An 8827-nucleotide genomic window follows, 5' to 3' on the forward strand; every position below is an offset into this window, starting at 1 on the left:
CCTCACTCCTGTGTTTCTCCATGGTCTTCTGGTGAGAGAAAGAGGAAGAGAGACACAGGACAGGAAGTGATATCTACTGCTGGGCCTCACCCCTCTCACAGTACCACCCTAGACCCTACATACTCTGCCCTCTCACAGTACCATCCTAGACCCTACATACTCTGCGCTCTCACAGTACCACCCTGCCCTACATACTCTGCCCTCTCACAGTACCACCCTGCCCTACATACTCTGCCCTCTCACAGTACCATCCTAGACCCTACATACTCTGCCCTCTCACAGTACCACCCTAGACCCTACATACTCTGCCCTCTCACAGTACCACCCTAGACCGTACATACTCTACCCTCTCATAGTACCACCCTAGACCCCACATACTCTGTTCTCTCACAGTACCACCCTAGACCCTACATACTCTGCCCTCTCACAGTACCACCCTAGACCGTACATACTCTGCCCTCTCATAGTACCACCCTAGACCCCACATACTCTGTTCTCTCACAGTACCACCCTAGACCCTACATACTCTGCCCTCTCACAGTACCACCCTAGACCGTACATACTCTGCCCTCTCATAGTACCACCCTAGACCCCACATACTCTGTTCTCTCACAGTACCACCCTAGACCCTACATACTCTGCCCTCTCACAGTACCACCCTAGACCGTACATACTCTGCCCTCTCATAGTACCACCCTAGACCCCACATACTCTGTTCTCTCACAGTACCACCCTAGACCCTACATACTCTGCCCTCTCACAGTACCACCCTGCACTACATACCCTGCCCTCTCAAAGCAGAACCCACCTATATTAAATGAATACACCTACATAAAAAATTCCAGCGTTCTAGGTCCCCCCATGCCAAAGTCATGTCCCCCTTTGCTTATCGCTCCAGGGGCTTCTTATAAATAACAGTGTAGTCTTTCACTGTTTTAGGTTGTAACCTTTCAAGGGCATACGCATTGGTAGAGATTTATCAGAAGCAGAACTGTTCCAGTTGTCCATGGAAACCAATCAAAGCTCATTTTTCGTTTTCCCACAGCTTTTTATAAAATGAAACCTGAGCTCGGATTGGTTGCTATGGGCAACTAGAATAGTTTTACCTCAGTCACTTCTGATAAATCTCCCCCATTGATTCAGTATGCCCTATGGGGCGCAAACACCCGGGAGCAGGCCTTAGCCCAATCACATATGCATTTCCATGAAAACTCATGTGATAGGTAACTAGCGCCCACGTTTTTTGCATTGTTTAAATGCAAGACACCCGGTGCAGGTTACCGATCACATGCTTTTCATTGGAAACACATATGCGATGTGGCCAAGCTCTGCAACCGGGCATTTGCATTGCATTTGTAAACGCAATACAAATGCAACGTGTGACTGCACCCAAACTCTATCTTAGGATCTATTGAAATTAATTCAGATGTGATCATGTGTGACTGAAAATGCCAGATTCTTTCATTAACTCACATCTGCTGTAACGAAACATTACCCAAAATAAGAAAAACCAGTTCTGTTCTTTGTCACTACATTACTTGTAAAAAGAGGAAATAATAGTTAGTTTATGTATAGGTTCCCTTACATCTGGACTTACAATGGAGATCAAAATAAGAGAACAACACCCAATTTCCTAAATGTCAAAGTCATGTGAATATATCCCAACATGAGTAAAACAGCAACATGTAAAGCTTATTTCATAAACGGTATATATTCTAAAGCAAAGAATAAACATGTTAATGAGGTAATTGTAAAAGAAATGTAGAAAAACCACACCACACCAGATGTAGGTTAAAAGTCCGTAGCTTTATTGTTCATCCATATTGTTAAAAATACATACGTTTTTTCTTAAAGAGAACCCGTCAGGCAAAATAACCCCCTAAACTAAATGTATTTTTATAAACTGCCATTAGAAAGCATTGCCTCTATCCCTTCATTGTCCCTCTACATGCCTGTAAACTTAAGCAATGAGGTCCTAAAGCTGTATGCAAATGACCTGTGAGATGTCCAAGCAAATCAGACAGATTGGGGTATGTCTTGAGGAACCGCTGAACAATAAGATTTAACACATGGGCCAGGCATGGCACATGTGTCAGTCTGCTGAGTTGCAGAGCCGCCACCAGGTTACGGCCGTTGTCACACACAACCATGTCTGGCTTCAGGTTCAGCGGTGCCAGTCAAAGATCGGTCTGCGCCGTGATGACCTGTAATAGCTCGTGGGACGGTGTGCCTTTTATTGCCTAGGCTCAGCAGTTTGAGCACCGCCTGCTGTCACTTAGCGACGGCACTGCTGCTGTGCCTAGAGCTACCGACTGATGGCACCATGCCCAGGGATGGTAATTCGGAGGAGGAGGTGGAGGAGGGGTGGGAGGAGGAGGAGGCATAGTAGTCCTGAGAGACCGTGACCGAGATGGACCCCGCAATCCTCGGCGTCGGCAGTAAATGAGCGGCCCCTGGGTCAGACTCGGTCCCAGCCTCCACCAAGTTAACCCAATGTGCCGCCAGCGATACATAGTGGCCCTGCCCGGCAGCACTCGTCCACGTGTCCGTGGTTAGGTGGATCTTGTCAGAAACGTTTTGGTCAGGGCACAGATGATGTTGTCTGACATGTGCTGGTGCAGGGCTTGGACGGCACAACGGGAAAAGTAGTGGCGGCTGGGGACCGAATACTGAGGGGCGGCAGCCGCTATGAGGTTGCGAAAGGCCTCGGTCTCTACCAGCCTATAGGGCAGCATCTCCAGGCTGAGTAATTTGGAGATGTGGACGTTGAGGGCTTGGGCGTGGGAGTGGGTGGAACTGTATTTCCTCTTGCGCTCCAGCGTCTGGGGTATAGACAGCTGAACACTGCGCATGGAGACATTGGTGGACGCTGTGGAGGATTGTGGAGGCGAAGGTGTGGTTTTCGCATGGGAGGTGTTTGTGCCGGGGTCCTGGCAGGGGGCTGACTAGCAGAGGTAGCAAATGACACAGGGGAAGGAGCAGTGGTGGGCCGGGCCGGAGGTGAACGGCCTTGGTTCCATTGAGTGGGGTGTTTAGCATTCATATGCCTGCGCATACTGGTGGTGGTTAAGCTAGTAGTGGTGGAACCCCTGCTGATCCTGGTGTGGCACAGGTTGCACACCACAGTCCGTCGGTCATCCGCTGTTTCTTTAAAGAACCCCCAGACTTCAGAAAATCTAGCCCTCGCCACGGGAGCTTCACTACATGAAACATTTGGCGCTGATGCACCAGCTCTGGCCCTGCCTCTCCGTCTGGCCCCACCACTGCCTCTTCCAACCTGTTCTCGTATAGGACTCGTCTCCGTCTCACAAGCACTGTCTTCACCCGGCATATCAACCCAGCTTGGGTCTGTCACCTCATCATCCTCCAATCCCTCAGTCTGCTCCCCCCTCGGACTTCCTGCCCTGACAACAAATTCACCACTGTCTGACAACTGTGTCTCCTCATCGTCCGACACCTCTTTACACACTTCTTCCACTAGGTCAAGAATGTCATCATGACCCACAGACTGCGACCGGTGGAAAACCTGGGCATCGGGAAAGAGCTCAGCAGCAACCGGACAAGTGGTTTGTGACTCTGGGAAGGGTACAGAAAACAGTTCCTGGCTCAAATGCCAAATTTTCCTGGGAGGGGGCAGACTGGGGGAAAGGAGGTTGAGGTGGAGGAGCTGGAGGAGTGCTCACTTGGGTAACATGGGTGGACTGCGTGGAAGACTGACTGGTGGACAAATTAGTTGTCCGCAATCCACGACATCACTGGTTCGCACTGTTCTGGCCTCAACAGTGCTCTACCACGAGTCCCAGTAACTTGAGACATGAAGCTAGGGAGTGTAGCTCTGCGGCGTTCCTCTGCTCCCTCATCAGCAGTGGGTGTCTCACCCCGCCCAGGACCACGGCCTCTGACCCCTGCAGTAATTGGACGCCCAGGCCCTCGTCCTCTACCCCTAGCCCTCGGGTTCAACATGTTCAAAATTAAAGTCTATTATATAGACAAAACAGAAATATAAACTGTACATTTTTTTTTGTTTTTTTGTTTTTTTTTGTTTTTTTAATAGATCAAAACGTGCAGAAGAAATCAGACAGCAACCACAGAAGATGATTGCTATGGCTAGTTTCTAACCTACACTGACAGCACACAAAAGGATTTTGTGCTGTGACTGGGTCTGTCACTTTAACTTTTGAAAAACGCTAATGTAGCCCTAACAAGGGCTGTTGGGTTCTTGGAGAATCACTCCTGCCTAACAGTAATCTACTAGCACCCTAACGCTATCCCTGACCAGCAGCAGCTCTCTCCCTAACGGCATCCAGACAGAGAATGATCAGAGCAGCGCAGGCAGGGGATAGTCTATTCCAGGGTCAGCTGATCAGACCAGCCAACCACTGCTATTGACATGTAAGTGTACCACGTGATGTTGTGTATACTGCAGAGTCTCCTGGCTTGTGATTGGCTCTGTTTCTGCCGCCAAAATTCTAAACGCTGCAAGATGGCATTGTCTCGAGCGGGCGAAATACTCGTCCGAGCACCGAGCAGTTGCGAGTATGCTAATGCTCGAATGAGCATCAAGCTCGGACGAGTATGCTCGCTCATCTCTACTGACAGCCTGTATAATGGTGTGAGGCTGTATAATGATGTGCTCCCTGGTGCTGGCGACCACACCCCCCTGCTGCCTGTGTGTATATAGGAGAGATACAACAGCTCTAGGCAGCCATGTTATAGCAGAACATGTCAGGTACTTGTGTAGCTGATGTCTGTGTCTCACACATGTGTATTAGGAGGGAGAGCATGTCAGCAGATAAAGCACAGACACTAGCAATGCTTTACTATACATTACACACAGGAGAGGGGAGGGGTGACAGGGGTGACACCACTGCCTCTAACCATGTGACCAGCCTCATTTACATAATAAAGAAGAGATGATTTTGCAATGATTAATGTAAGAACTGACTAGATAAAGGCTGGGATGGAATCCTTGTGAGCTGCTCCAACAGGTAGTAGTGACAGGAAAAGTGACCGAAACCTGTTGACAGGTGTCCTTTAAGTACTAAACTTTTTGTCCTACTGAGCATATCTTTGCAATCTCTGAGAAACTATATGGTCAGCTCGCTTTAAGGGGTATTCCAGGAATATGAATTTCTGCTACAAAATACCAGAATGCTATAAATAAATGATTACAACATTGCTCAATGTTCTTAATCACAAAACGGAACTTAAGTTGTATGCTTTTATGATTCACCAAATTGTATGGGCTTTCTAAAGTAGGGGTAGTTATCTACCAGATGGTCACTATTGGAAACTACAAGTCCCATGATCATTTAGTTCTCATTAACTCCTCCTCCATCTTGTGCTGTGCTCCCAGTGATGATGTAACAGTCTTTCTTGCTCTGTTACCATAGTAATGATGTGTAACTGCCATCATTGCACATTACCTCACTGAGATGACATCTCACCACAACACTGGCCATAGTGGATGCACTGCAACCAACTGACTACAACCAAATGATGTGGTGATCACATGACCTGAACTTGTGAGTTGGACATGTGACCAGCGGCCATTTTTTGTCCTATGTCTCCTCCACGGAATAATAGACTGATTAAAAAGCCAGTAACATTTCAATTTTCCATCATACTGTATGTCCACAACATACTGTATTTCTGCTAAGTGGAGCAAAATTTAAATTAGCAGCTAAAAACACATTAGCTTATATTTGAATGACCCATTGAATATGAATTGTGCTTATTCCTGGAATACTCCTTTAAGCATCCATCTTGAGTAATTTTTACTAGAAAATCTGTTCTTAATATCCCCATCCTCATTCAATGGGAATGGCTTTAATGATGTGTTTGGGATGTAGACTAGAGGCTTGACACATTTAAAAAAATGATGGTTAAAGCTAATTAGTTACTAATACAGTATCTTTCTGAAAAGCAGAAAATTCTTTAAATTTTTTGCTTAATTATGTATATAGTGACACATATCAGATTTGAAACATTGAGCCTGGCCCTTGACCAGTGTTGCTACATCTGAAGTCTAAAAATAAAGCTTTAAGTGAAGTTGTGGTTAGCTTTAGTTTTGTTTAGTGTCATCAAATGTCAGTACAGAGTATAACTGTGTTAAGCACACCCAACTTAAAAGTACTGCTTTGTCAAACTGTTAATGTCGATAATTTCAAGTCTGGATAAAATCATTTATTTCATCTCACATCAGGTATTAGGGGAATGAAACAACTTATCTGACATCACTGTCCCACTATCACCTATTCAGTGAGTACTATAGGTGAGAGATACTTTTGTCTGGAATACCCCTTTAATCTTCTGACTGGAACTCTGCTTGGAAGGGCTTCATCCATCCATTCTTGGATGGGCCGTATTTAGTGTTGATGCTGCACTTCACACTTATAGGGGCACATTCACTTAGCCGCTGTAGTTCACCGAAAGTGCATTGACCAACGATAATGTACTGTGCCGAGATTCACTAAGGTCGTGCACCCAATATCCTGCATGTGTCGCTTCCCCACTCAGGTCCAACGGAGTTCAGCATCTTTTTATTGGTGCATGTATCAAAGGTTTCTTAGAGCAGAACTAATTTTCCCACAACTGTTTATAAAATTAAAGCTGATTGGTTTATAGAACAGTTTTACCTCAAAAACTAATGATAAATTTCTATGTTGCTGTTTTACTCCTTCTCTAGCCCCAAGCCACAGAATCTGCATCAATCCACCCGCTACATTGGACCTGACAGAAAAGGCCAACTTGGAATAAAGAGTCTGTAATTTTGATGTTCATACCCTGTCTCCACATGTGGCCCTGGCTGCCACTAACATCATTGGCCTCCCCTTCACTATCTTCCAGTGTGGAAGAAGCCTGTTCACCTGGTCAAAGCTAACCATTGCACAACTAGTGCTGGGCCATGCTCTAAGGCATAAACTCAGGTACCAGGGGAATCAGATGCCCCCACACCAAAAAGCCAGGCCCAGGTGGAAGGACGTTGCATATGCAGATATGAATCTTGGTCAAATCAAGCAGAAGTCACCAACAGAAACGGAACACAAAATCAAAGTGCATAATCTGAGTTGTACTACAGATCTGGGGTCTGGAGTTCAGGAATCACACTATGACAGAAAGCACACATTTGCACATGACTAGCAGGCGAGGCACCTCCCAGGGAACCAAAATAGAGCTGCCCAAGATCATGAACCAGCACCTCATGACCATGATGTAAATGAATGGACATGTTGCTCAGACCTGCTACTTGTTATTCTATACATTTAAAAGTGCTGAGGAATATTGCATATTATACATCATATAACATATATAAGAGTGTTATTAGTGCTGGGTGCAATTAGAGACAGAGTGGAAGACTATTGGGTGTATTTGCTGCACTATGGACAAAATACAAAGGATAACTACAGCCACATAAGCTTCAAATTGTTGAAACAAACTTTTCTCTTTTTATTGTACAGTATATAAGATCAAAGCTTTATGGGAGTAAACAATTTGGAACATTTTCCTTTGGCTAAATTCACCCGAACTTGTGCGGGCACATGTCGACGCACGGGAGGGGAGAAGGGGGTGAGCGCTGCTGGACCCCGTCCCTCTCCATAGAGATACACGGCACACTGCGTATTAAGGGGAAAGATAGGACATGTCCTCTCTTTTCCCCGTGTACGGAACAGTGTGGTGCCGCATGTGTGCTCAGTACCGCTCCGTGTGCCCATCGCCAGCCTATGGAGAGCATATATATACAGTGGTCGTATATATGTCCCCCAACAGTCATGTGAATGTAGCCTATGTGTTGCTTTGTTTCCAGAACAAGTTTTAACCCCTTCCCGACGCCATGTCCCGGTGCATGGGGAGGGCTCGCGGGCCGAGCCCTCTCCACAGCCGGTAAGTCTTTGCTGCATATTGCAGCAAAGGCTTACCGGTAACACCCGCGATCGGTGCTAGCAATGCTGCCGGCGGCTTCAAAGAGATGGCGCCGCATGGGCGCCGCCATCTTGTTGTGGATCGCTGCTCCCCGATGACGTCACGGGGAGCGGCGATCCGTCGCCATGGTAACCTCGGGTGTTCCGAACACCCGAGGCTACTTCCTTTTAACCCATGCATTACAATGTGCTAATTGCACATTGTAATGCATGGGGAGTAAAATCCACATATACTGCCATACTGTAGTATGGCAGTATATGATAGGATCGATCAGACTACCTAGGGTTAGAGTACCCTAGGGAGTCTGAAAAATAGTAAAAGTAAAAATAAAAAAAAGTTTAAAAAAAAAAAATTATAATAAAAAAACCTAAAAATTCAAATCACCCCCCTTTCCCTAGAACTGATATAAAAATAAATAAACAGTAAAAATCATAAACACATTAGGTATCGCCGCGTCCGAAAATGCCCGATCTATCAAAATAATGTATTTTCACTATGTTTAACCCCGTAACGGAAAATAGCGTCCAAAGTCGAAAATGGCATTTTTTTGCCATTTTGAAAAATATAAAAAAATTAATAAAAAGTGATCAAAAGGTCACACAGTCCCAAAAATTATAGTAATGAAAACGGCATCAAAATTCGCAAAAAATGACACTATCCACAGCTCCGTACACCAAAGTGAAAAAGTTATTGGCCCCAGAAGATGGCAAAATAAAAAAAAATATTTTGTACAGGAGGTTTTAATTTTTTTAAATGTATGAAAACATTATAAAACCTATACAAATTTGGTATCCACGTGATCGTACCGACCCAAAGAATAAAGTAGACATGTCATTTGGGACGCAGAGTGAAAGCTGTAAAATCCAAGCCCACAAGAAAACGTCACAAATGTGGTTTTTCACCA

At 45.5% G+C, this 8827-nt stretch overlaps 1 long non-coding RNA gene across 1 annotated transcript; it reads left to right on the plus strand.

Annotated features, from left to right (window-relative positions):
• The first annotated feature begins 5454 nt into the window (after window positions 1-5454).
• Window positions 5455-6779, plus strand: LOC140104733 (uncharacterized). The gene is made up of 3 exons (XR_011850399.1): window positions 5455-5525; window positions 6206-6274; window positions 6689-6779. It is a non-coding gene; the product is annotated as an uncharacterized lncRNA (long non-coding RNA).
• Window positions 6780-8827: the final 2048 nt, after the last annotated feature.

Source organism: Engystomops pustulosus, chromosome 10 (assembly GCF_040894005.1).
Source record: "Engystomops pustulosus chromosome 10, aEngPut4.maternal, whole genome shotgun sequence".
In the NCBI taxonomy this organism is placed as follows: Eukaryota; Metazoa; Chordata; class Amphibia; order Anura; family Leptodactylidae; genus Engystomops; species Engystomops pustulosus.